At 45.1% G+C, this 12,589-nt stretch overlaps 1 protein-coding gene across 26 annotated transcripts in view; it reads right to left on the bottom strand.

Moving 5' to 3' along the window:
* Nucleotides 1-12,589, bottom strand: part of GPHN (gephyrin) — a 935,903-nt gene that overhangs the window by 413,830 nt on the left and 509,484 nt on the right. The gene's annotated exons all lie outside the window — the stretch shown is intronic.

The raw sequence follows: 12,589 nt of genomic DNA, 5'->3' as shown, positions 1-12,589 counted from the left end.
AAATCCTGTCAGGATGTTCCCAATCAGCATATACCACCTGTCCCAGCAGGGAGTGTAGGGTGTAAGCCTGTGCGGCCTGAAGATGCCTCAGGGATCCCAGAAGGAGCAGGGGGGCTCAGTCATCTTTGCTTTTTTAAGAGGCAACTTAAAGGCAGAACAAACCATTTCGGTCAGAGTCAGGATGAAAGCCTCTGCAACTGAGAGCCAGACATCAACTGGATATCTGTTTGTACAGATTACTCAGAAGCAGACTCATTTGCCAGGCCCTTCATAGAATCCTGAGCTTTTAGCGTTTCCCTATTCTCAACCCATTCCTGCACCAATCTAGGAAGCTCCAGGGAGGGAGATCTGTCACACTTCTTGCCACCATGCAGGATGGGGGCAATCCTGCCAGCAATCCTGTGCTCTAACCCGGCTAGGGCCGAGGACAGTTCATCCTTGTTGATGAAAGGTGAAGCAGCAGCGTTGACTATAGGCACAATACCAGAAAGGTGCAGCGGCTCTGATTGCCCAGAAGCCTCTGGTCCTTCAGAGGATACAACACTAGGGATACGACTAGGTTCATCAGGATTTACTGACAACATAGGTGTGCCCTTCACTGTAGTATTAGTCCAACTCCCTTTAATAGGACTCATCAAGCCCCTATACAACAATCCTGCTAAGCAGCTTAGCCTGCCAAGCAACACTTGGTGACTCACGTGACCTTGGTAAGGAGAAATGGACTGCTGCAAGTGCCTGTTCAGAGTCTGCTCTGTGTCCCACAGCTGCCTTCTGGAAGCAATACATGCTTGGCATATACAGCTTCAATAATCTGGCTGTGCGCCAGAATGTTCTGTGCATGCGTATGTATGTGCTTGGTCCTGGCGAACGGGCGTGGCTGTATATGCATATGAAGCAAATCTTTGTGCGCCTAGATAAAGGCTACCGCGCACGTGTGGCAAGGCCATGTGCGCTATGGCCGCCAAACAACAGTACAGCAGCACTCTTGCGAATGCAGGTGTGACATTTCGCCTTGGTTTACCATGGCGCACCTGCATTTGAAAGAGTGCCGCTGTACTCAGCAGTTGTTTGGCTTCGCCACACGTGTGCGGTAGCCTAAACCAAGGTGAAATGGTGCACCGTCATGAGCGATCACACAGGTAAAAAAGAGCCAGACACAAGCAAAAAAGGTACACTTTGCAAACACCCACAGCTAGCCCAAAAATCCCCCATATGGTCATCGCACCCAGGTGTCACTTGAGGACCTTAAAGGACTGGGTACCCTTTCCATGTTTAGGGTCCACTCCCTTGAACCTGTACAGCACCCTGCAGGAATGCCTTATCGCTGTAGTGTCCAGGATTCCACTTTGCAGGGCCCAGTATCCAGAGGCCGCATTACAGGCAAAACCTTGCAAGATCTTGAGTCCTCTTTGTGAGGCTCAGATACCATTTATTTAAGCGTATAAAGCCTGTGTCAAATGGATCTGATTGGTCAATCCCTTGATTCATTTAAGAACCATTTGTGGGACTAGAGACCTGGAGCTCAGAGCGCTCAAAACAAACCGTGCCATCCATCTTGCAGACACTGGTAAAAAACTGAAGTGCTTCCTGTATTGGAGGGGTTATATAGGGGATCATCACTTCCTGTATAAAGACCTTTGTTCTACCAGTGTCCATTCACCTGGAGATTAAGTATAACCCAGAAGGTAATGAATATCTGACTGTGTCCCATGATGCATGAAAAAGAAATGGACACTTACCATTCCTGCTGCAGGACCCTTAACATAACAGGAGTCCAATCTTCACCCATCACGACGAGCTTTGTCATAAAAGACCTTCAGAGACTGGGCCCCCCCTAATGTGGGGTCCACTGCGCTGGACCTGTATAGCACCCTGCAGGAAAGCACCTTGGTCAGAACAAACACTGCACAGGGTTCCATTACACAGGGTCCAGCGCTGTAGGGCTGCATTACAGGCAAACCTTGAATGGATCCCAACATTTGGCTGATAGCTTTCTTGAATGGATCTGATTGAAGTCCATGATTCTTAATAGAACCGTCCAGACCTCCAAGTATGCTTCAAGAGCACATGTATCACATCAGTCACCACCACCTTACAGACACTGGTGAAAAAATGTATGTGCTTCCTGTATAGGAGGGGTTATATAGGGGAGGACTTCCTGTTTGATTGTTCTGATTGATCTACTAGGGTCCATTCACCTATAGGTGGCGTATAACCCAAATAGTTATTATAATAACTGGCTGTGTCATGTGATCTACGATAAAGAAAGATGTGTAAAAGGAACAGAGGAAGCCAGTAAATCTAGCCATAAACATACAAACACAAGCTAGAAACCCTAAACAATTTAGCCTATTTTAAGCATATAACTTGAATACACAATTGTTATGTCTACTTTTGCAGTTCAATTAGAGAAAACCTCACTGTATGTTTGTTATGTGTTCCTATTCACACAGCAATATTTATTTTTTAAAACTTAAACAAACTTTTAAATTACTTACCTTTTAGATTTTTTAGAAGGTGTCATGGCTGAATGCAAACATTTCTAATTTCTATTTTTTTTTTATAAAAGAGGTCTGCCTGGGAAAAAAATAAAGTCAGCAGCTACAAATAACGTAGCTGCTGACTTTCAATATATGGACACTTACCTGTCCAGGCAGCCCGCAATGTCGGCACCCAAAGCCGATCTTCGGATCGACTCACAGGTGCTCCTGTTGCCATTCCTGGTAAGGGAACCAGGCAGTGAAGACTTTTGGTTTCACTCCTGGTTCCCTACTGCGCATGTATGAGTCGCACTGCATGTTCTGAATGGTCTCTGCTGTTTTCTGGGACCTGTGTGTCTCCCAGAAGACAGCAGGGGTGAAGGAGGAGGGCCCGGAGATGGTGTATTTCACTGCACAAAATCTTTCACCAGAAGGGGGAGCAAATACCTGGATTTGACAGGTATCTTCTCCCCCTTCCCCCCGAAAGGTGCCAAATGTGACACCAGAGGGAGGAGGAATCCGATCAGTGGAAGTTCAATTTCTGGGTGGAACTGCATTTTAACATGCAATGAAGAAGCACAGCTCCTAAATATTTAACCTTTTGTCAGGAGTTTGTTCAAATCTAGTTCATAACAGTTAATGATATCTTCAGGAACACTAGACTCAAGGTTAATTAAGGCAAATTAGGCTCTCTAGCTCCCTCAAACAAAAATAATTAAATAAGGCTTTATAGTGCTGGAATCATCAGAAATTAAAGCTTAAAAGCAACATTTAAAAAAAAAAAAAAATAATTAAGTTATGCTTTGTGAATGGGAACATATAACAAATATAATGTAGGTGTTATTTGAATTTGGTTGCAAAAGTAAAAAAAAAAAAAAAAAAACACTTTAAGCTAGGGTAAATGCATACTCTGGGGTAGATTTATTGTATAGGTGTGTCTAGACTCACTGGTTTTCCTGTATGCATTTTAACCTATTCAACTTGCTGTACACCTTTTTAAATCTTTAATCCGGTAAAGATACAATTTTGTACCTTATTTTTGCTAAATGCCTATACTTCTTTGAAAATTGCTATACAATCTGAGAAAATGTTCGCCAAACCAAAACATTTGGAAGCTTTTAAACTGGGATTACACCAATTTGCAATTAAAATTGCATTATTTAGATGCCTTTGCTGATTAAAAACACTGCCAAGATTTTTGGGTGGGAACGGGCATGGTGAGAAAATCAGTGGAGAGCAGGAGGTGTGTAACCTGCTAGCTTAGGCTAAAGATTTTAAATGGATGACTTGACAAGCACCAGCAGCAGGCTCAGTGCCATATTCATGGCAGGCCTCACTATTGACCTGCCCACTAAGGTTCAGGTACTTCCTCCAATGCTACTGTTGAAGGTAAGCTGATCCAGATAACCGTATGAAGAGACTAGCTCAAACAGCATGTAGATTAAGTATTAATTGAAGAAAAACGAATCTTAGAAAAAGAAAACATGATGAAATGGCAAGTAAACTGGTTAAGCTTTTTTCAGTAGAGAAAAGACATCTATCATCCTAGGGTGCATCTAAAAGCTAAGGCTTGCTGCGAGTGGGAGGGGTTATGTCAGACCGATCACAATTTTTTGTTGCCAGTGTCCAAATCCTCCTGTAGGTGGCAGTATATCTATATACTATCTATATATAAAATACATTTTTCCCTTTCTTTGAACACACCAAACAGTAATAGTAAAAGGATTTAATTCATTATTTTCCTCTTTAATTTAAGCCATCAAAATTATTATTTTACAGTTTTGCCAAACATCTAAAACCAGTTAAAAAAAAAAAAAAAAGCAATCCTTCACTGTTCTTTTGAGGTTATAAGTTGTTAGTATTCAAGATAAAGAGTCAAGGTTTAACTACAAAAATAATTTATTCACTTTTATTAGTCTATATCCTTGCAAACGCTTATCAAATCTGTAGCATTTGCATTTTCTTGACCTACATAGCAGTTCTTCTGGTTTTAAATAAACTGATCCAGCCTTAACTAGACTGTTTAATGTGATCATGCGAAATAAATGCAACAATGACCTCTACAGTTATTTTGACAATTTTCCATAAACCAACCAAGCAAGTCTAGGTTTGATTATATCAATCTTTCGTGAATAAAATATTTGTTTATATAAAGTACTCAGAAAGAATTTAGGTGTCCAGATTGCAGATCGAATCAAACGCTAAGTGCACTGACTCATAAAAGGCAAGGAATTTAGGCATATTGACTAGACAAAAATTACTTAATGCCATGTAGGTAGCAAAATGCCCAACAAGATTTGGGGGGGGGGGGTGGAGAGGGTCTTAACCTGTTTTCAATTTTTTTTACATCCTAATGCTACTGTTGCCCTGCAGCCTCTTTACAGTCTGTCCTTATATATATGTGCACTACAGTAATAACAGGCTGTGTTCATTTTTTCCCTACCTGTTGCTGGCTGCAATTGTTTTTTTTTTTTTTTCACAGACCCTTTTTTTTTTTTATGGTGACAGTGGATTACGTCTGGGTAATGTGCATCAGCAGAGAGGCTTATAGTTTTCTTTCAGAGATCAAGTGACAGTGATTTACAGGCGTGAGATTATGGGAGCCAGAGCAGAGCACAAGGGCATAGTGTTGTCACTCCATAATTCACTGCCCCAACAAGTTACTTCATACTGGTATAACCAAAGGTTATTTTCATGAAAGCTAGCGATTAAAATAAAAATAGGCTTTTTCAAGCAATATTATATTTGGTATGAGATTTGTTTGGGTTGAAATCTACTTGAACAAACTATTGAATTGTGGTGCTGGGGTACATTTTTTGAGTGCCCTGCCTGTCTGTAACAACCTATAGATAGCTAGGTTTTCAATTGTCAGCAAATTGTTTTTTCTATTATGTTTTCTTCTTCCTTTTTAAATGTAGGCTGGGTTCACACTTGTGTGATTACAGACATTGCATTGCTGTGCATATCACAAACTATATGGCTGATATCGCATTGCATTCGCACCAAAGTGGTACAGGATCCTGGATCGTTTTTTTTTTGGTCCTCACAGGAATCGATTTTGGCAGCATTCCACAGTTCAAACTGTGAAAAAATGTGTAAAAATTCTTCGAGCTTTTTTTTTATCTATCAAGAGGTAGCGTATGCGCTTAAAATAATGGCCAGCGGACAATATGCAACATATATATTCTCGACCCTAAAATTAATGACTTGCATTTTTTCACGTTGTAAGGTCTCTTATCGGAATTCCCACCAAACACATCTTACGTTGAGTTTCTATGATTAATATTCAATGGTCTTGTGCTTATGAACATTTTAAAGGAAAAGGCACTTTGTGTTTGTGCTCAGTTTCACCTCTGTTTATATTATTGTTCATTGATTGTGCCTTGCATGACATTGTTACTTCAATATATATGTTGAAAAGTAAAATATTGTCCAGCAACAAAGATTTTTTATTTATTTATTTTAAACACGTTTATGCACCTGTGTGTACAGGCCCATTAAAAACAATGGGTTGAATTTACAACGTAGATCAATAAAAAAATAAATAGGCCAGGATGTCTAAAAACAATTTGTTTATACATTCACGTGCAAGAGTTCAAGGTACAAGTGTGACAATTATAACCTTTCCATTCCTTTCCTAAATTCTGCAGAAAATTAGGCATCCCCTTCAATATAAGTTTCAACTGGGTGACCCCCATAAAAAGAGAAAATTAGAAATTGGTCATAGAGTTTGCAAATATTCGTGCTTTAACCACTTGCCTACTGGGCACTTAAACCCCCCTCATGAACCAGACCAATTTTCAACTTTCAGTACTCTCACACTTTGAATGACAATTACTCTGACATGTAACAATGTACCCAAATAAATTTTTTGTCTTTTTTTCATAAAAATAGAGTTTTCTTTTGGTGGTATTTGATCACCTCTGGGTTTTTTATTTTTTGTGCTATAAATGAAAAAAGACCGAAAATTTGGAAAAAAATAGATTTTTGTACTTACCGTAAAATCCCTTTCTCTGAAGTTCATTGATGGACACAGAAAGTTACTCTTGACCTTAGGATTATATCGCCACCTTTAGGAGAAGACTAGGCAGAACACAAAAAAACAAGCACAGTACTGCCCAGGGGGTGGTCCTACTGGCTTTAACTCCTCACTCTGCTCCCAGCAGCTCAGTTCATCAAAAAGCAGTACAAACATAAATACAAGGGGTGGGTGCTGTGTCCGTCAATGAACTTCAAAAAAGGGATTTTATGGTAAGTACAAAAATCATATTTTCTCTTTCCTTCATTGACTGACACAGCACTTTACTCTTGATCTCAGGGACATCCCCAAGCAGTGCCAAAAACGAGGGGTGGGAACACAGAGAAAATAAACTCCACCCACAACAAAAAGAACTCCCCATCACAGAGGGGGCCTCACCTCAGACGGCCGCCTGCAAAACCTTGCGGCTGAAGCATGCATCCGAAGATGGGCCAACACTGACCTTGTAAAATTTGGTTAAAGTGTGTACAGACCTGTGAAACGGACGCTTGATGCCGGAAAGCCCAGGAAGGACCAATTGCCCTGGTAGAATGCACCGTGATGGGAAAGAGGCGCCCGCCCCCTTATGGCATAAGCCTGAACCACAATCTGTCTGATCCACCAAGAAATGGTGGCCAACGAGACCGCCAGGCCCTTCTTCAGACTCGCCACCAAGACAAAACAGAGTCCGACCTCTGGAAAGGAGCCGTAGCAGACAGATACACCCACAGAGCCCGGACCACATCCAAAGAGAGTAAAGCGACCTCCTTGGGAGACGACGGTCGAGGACATAAGGACGGAAGCACAATGTCCTCATTTAGATAAAAGGCCAAAACAACCTTCAGAAGAAAAGAGGGCTGCAGACACAGCAGCGCCTTATCCTCTTGGAGGATCAAATAGGGAGACTTGCATGACAAGTCCGCCAACTCAGAAACCCGTCTTGCAGATGTAATAGCCACTAGAAAGACTACTTTCTGAAAGAGTATCAATAAAGGGATCCCCCTAATGTTTTCAAAAGGAGGTTTCTGAAGCGCCGACAACACCAGATTCAGATCCCAAGGGGGCATCGGTGGACGTACTGGAGGGGCCACATGCCGAACCCCCTGAACAAAGGTACGCACCAATTAATGAGTCGTCAAGGGTCACTGAAAAAAGACAGCCAAAGCGGATATCTGCCCCTTAACGGTGCTTAATGCCAGCTTCTGATCCACTCCTTGCTGCAGAAACCGAATATGAATGAGGATGCTGCCCCATTTCCTCACACAGGGAGATGTAGGCCTTCTAGGTGTGATGATAAATTTTCTGGAAAGAAGCCTTCCGCGCCCTTAGCATAGTGAAAATTACCGAAGCTGAAAGCCCTTGGTCCCTCAGCACCTGGCTTTCAACAGCCATGCCGTTAAAGTCAGCGACGGTAAAGCAGGGTGGAGAATCAGACCTTGAGACAGAAAGTTGTCCTGCACCGGCAGCCACCAAGGAACATCCGCCACCATTGCGTATCAAGGACGTCGAGGCCAGTCTGGGGCAATCAGAATCACCGGAATCCCCTCGGCCTCCACTCTGCGCAGCAGATGAGGGAGGAGCCTGAGAGGGGGAAAGGCATAAATTAGTCGATAATGCCCCCATGGGGCCACCAACGCGTCTGACGCTTCCACCCAGGGATCCTTTGACCTGGCCACAAACCTCTGCACCTTCCGATTGAGCCAAGAGGCCAGGAGATCCACATCCGGCATGCCCCACCGTATGCAAATGAGCCAAAACACTTCCGGATGCAGTGACCATTCCTCTTGGTCCAGCAACTGACGACTGCCCGTTTTCTACGCCCGGAATGTACACGGCTGACAGAGCCAACACACGCCGTTCTGCCCACTGTAGGATGTGAGAGAACTCCAGCGCCGTCGCTGAACTCCTTGTTCCTCCCTGATGATTGACATATGCCACCTCCGTGGCATTGTCTGACCGGATAATGTCCGGATGACCCTGCAGCCTCTGAGACCATGTGGAGAGGCACCGCCTGATTGCTCCAGCACATTGATCGGCAGGCGGGATTATTCCTGCGTTCAGCGACCCTGGGCCGGCTGGATGCCCCAAATTCCCCCCCAGCCGGTCAGGCTGGCATCCATCATGATAACCGTCCAATGAAGAGGAAGGAACGATTTTCCAGACCAAAGGGCCGGGGACCTCAGCCGCCAGAGAAGCAAAGCCCTGGCTAACTGGCTCACGCAGATTTGACAATCCAGGGATATGTGAGACTTGTCACATTTGGACATGACCTCTTTCTGCAAGACTCGAGTGTGGAATTGAGCATACGGTACTGCCTCGAAAGTGGCTACCATGAGGCCCAGAACTTACATGCAAAAACGCAGCGACGACCACCTGCGGGACATCAGTAACTGCAACTGCGGATTGGAGAGTCTGCAGCTTGCTTGAAGGAAGAAAGACTCTTGCCTTTGCAGAGTCTAGAATCAACCCCAAGCACTCCAGGTGCTGGGTCGGGAGTAACACCGACTTCTGGAGATTCAACACCCAGCCAAACTCCCAAAGAGTCTGCATGGTGATCACCACATCCTCCCTTAGTTCTGAGGCAGAAGCTGCTCTCAGGAGGAGGTCAGCAACATCAGAATCGGACCCAGTACCTTGGTGAAGACCCTTGGTGCCAACGCTAAGTCAAAGGGAACAGCTACAAATTGGTAGTGCTCGCCCCCAACAGCAAATCGTAGGAACCTCTGGTGTTTGACGCATATGCAAGTATGCGTCCTTGATGTCCAAAGACGCCAGTAAATACCCCATATGAAGTGCAGCGACCATGGAATGAACAAATTCCATCCTGAACATCTGAACCTTCACAAAACAATTGAGGGCCTTGAGATCCAAGACCGTACAGACCCCTTCCTTCTTCGGGATTACAAACAGATTGGAGTAGAATCCCTGAAACCTTTCTGACGTCGGTACAGGCAATATCACCCCATGCAGTAGTAAGTCCTGTAGTGCTCCAAGCAGGACCTCCGGAAGGAGATGAAAGTTGGAGGGAAAAAAACCTGTCTGGCGGACAAGAAAGAAACTATCTTGTAGTCTGATAAAACTAGCTTGCAGACCCACTGGTCAGAAAGAAAAGAAGTCCACCGGTCTGAAAACTCCCGTGGTCGACCGGGCGGGGGGGCGAGTCTTCAAGTGGAAGCTGATTTGTTCACAGGCTTGTTTGGCTTGCGATACCAGGGACGCTTTTGTCCCTCAGCGGGCACCTTGTGGGACTGGGAACGCTTACCCACCGACCTGAAGAAAAAGAGGGCTCCTGCCTATGACTTTGCTCCCCCTTACCCTTTCTGGACTGTGGGAGCAAAGTACTATTTCCCCGTAACATTTTTAATAATGTCATCAAGCAAGGTGCCAAACAGCCTCCCACCTTGGAAGGGCAACTCCGCCAGCGCTTTCTTAGATGTCTGGTCCACAGACCAACACTTGAGCTAAATCAGCTGACGCAGCACTACTGCTGATACTGAGGCTCTAGAAAGCAAAGGGGCCGTATCCAGGGCAACATCACAACTATACTTAAGGCCGTGGACCAACTGGTCTGCCAGTTCCACACAGACTGGGGAAACCTGCTCCTTCCCCAACTCGCGGTGCAACAACTTAGCCCATTCAGTAAGAGTTTGTGACACCAAAACCGTGGCTAACACCGTCCCGAAGCACCGACCCCACCACCATAAACATGGATCGGGCAACCGCCTCGGCCCTTCTGTCAGCAGGGTCCTTGAAAGAGGGAGACCCTTCCACCGGAATCGTGGTTACCTCATTTAACCTAGATACCGGGGGTCCATGACCAGAGGAGATGTCCATTTTTTTCATAAAACTCTCTTTAAAGAGGTAACACTCCCTGCCATTCACCTCGGGACGCTGCGGCGTTCCCACTCCTTGTAAATAAACTTATCAAAATAAGTTAGGTGCATGGCAGCAAACAAAGGTAAAAATTAAAGGGAAAACGCAGCGAACAAACAAAGGTAAAAAAAAAAAACGAACGGCAGCACAAGCCCCCGCCAGGCCCAGAGACTGCCCGGAGCACCCCCGGGTCAGGTAAGTGCTCCGCACCCCCTACGCCCAGCTACACTGCGCCCCTTTGGTTGATGAGGAGGGAAAAAGGCAGGGAGAGAGAGACCCCTTAATCGACCCCCCAGAGTGCCCAGCTGCTCCATCCTGCCTAAACAGGTGGAACCATACTTGCCCCTCCTGCAGGAACCATTGGATGCACTCCACTAACAGACTCATCTGCTGCATAATACAGAGTCGCTGTCGGCCATGGCAACACTGTGACCTGGACAGCAGTAGCCCGGTCATATGTGTGCCCCGGAGCATATAGTGCACCATCCGCCCCGGACCAGAATGGGGCCTGCCGCGGCCGACCCACCGTGGAGCTAAAGTCTGCACATGCTCGATGGCCAGGCTGGGGAAACTACCAGGATCTATATTATCCAGCCTGTCACCCAGCTCGGCTATTGATTGTAAATCACAGGAAGAAAAAAACAAAAAAACTGAAAAAAAAATTTCAAAGACCACTGGTCCCCACAGGGAGCCAGGTCCTTCTCCTAGACTAGGCAGAAAAAAAGTGAGCTGCTGGGAGCAGAGTGGGGGGTTATAGCAAGTAGGGCCACTCCCTGGGCGGTACTGTGCTTTTTTTTGTGTTCTGCCTAGTCCTCTCCTTAAGGTGGCAATATAACCCTAAGCTCAAGAATAAAATGCTGTGTCCATCAATGAACGAAAGAGAAAAACACATTTTTCTTAGTTGCTGTGATAAAATGTTGCAAATTATGAATTTTGCCCACAATTTATACTGCTACATATCTTTGGTAAAAAATAACCCAAATTAGTGTACATTATTTGGCGTTTGTGAAAGTTAGAGAGTCTAAAAGCTGTGGTGCAAATCATAAAAAAATAAATGATCACACATGATCTCATTTTTTGCGACCCTAACAAGCCAGGAAAGTACAAATAACCCCCGAATTAACTATTTTTTTAAAGTAGACATTCAAAGTTTAGTAAGATGCATGGTTTTTGAAGTAATTTTTTCCCACAATTCCTTGCAAAATTATGATTTTTTTCCTCACAAAATTGGCATTGTAATAGGTTATTTCTCTCACATGGCATGTGTAAACCACAAATGACACCCCAAAATACATTCTGCTACTCCTCCTGAGTATTATGATACCACATGTCTTACTTTTTCACAGCCTAGCCACTTAGAGACGCCCACCATGCAGGGATAACCATCACCTGTTCTAGGAGCATAAATTACACATCTAACGTGTTCACTACCTATTACACTTTTGAAGGCCCTGGAGCACCAGGACAATGACACGTGACACTGATCACAGATGGCACTGATGGCACGTGACACTGATGTGGCACTGATGACAGATGGCACTAATATGTGGCACTGACACGTGACACTGATGACAGATGGCACTAATACATGGCACTGATGACAGATGGCACGCGACACTGACAGGTGCACTGGAGACAAGTGGCACTGGGGACAGATGGTACTGATAAGTGGCACTGGGGACAGATGGTACTGATAGGTGGCACTGGGGACAGATGGTACTGATAGGTGGCACTGGGGACAGATGGTACTGATAGGTGGCACTGGGGACAGATGGTACTGATAGGTGGCACTGGGGACAGATGGTACTGATAGGTGGCACTGGGGACAGATGGTACTGACAGGTACTGTGGGCACTGTATTTTCTATTTTTTTTGTGTACACTCACAAGCTGCAGCACGGAAGCTTTCCCTCCTCACGCGCGTCTCTGTATGAGGAGGGAGAGCCGGCAATGAGAGATGTTTACATATGAGATCAGCTCCCATTGGACGCTCCAATCGAATGCTAAATGACCACTGTGACTGGCCATTTAGCACGATCTGTGATTGGCTGTGTCCAAGGGACACGGCCAACACAGAATTTCCCCAACGCGCGCCCGTGGCGGCGCGCAGAGGGGAAGTAAACAGGAGGATGTCCAGGGACACCCTCCCGGCAATCGGGCGCCATGCTGTAGCCGTCTTTCGGCTATATCGCAGACGCCTAGTAGTTAAATAGCTAAGC

The sequence above is a fragment of the Lithobates pipiens genome, unplaced genomic scaffold (genome assembly GCF_037356315.1).
Source record: "Lithobates pipiens isolate NorthernLeopardFrog02 unplaced genomic scaffold, aLitPip1_a1.2 Scaffold_30, whole genome shotgun sequence".
In the NCBI taxonomy this organism is placed as follows: Eukaryota; Metazoa; Chordata; class Amphibia; order Anura; family Ranidae; genus Lithobates; species Lithobates pipiens.
Note: the sequence above shows the minus strand (reverse complement) of the source record. Positions and strands in the feature narration are given on the sequence as shown.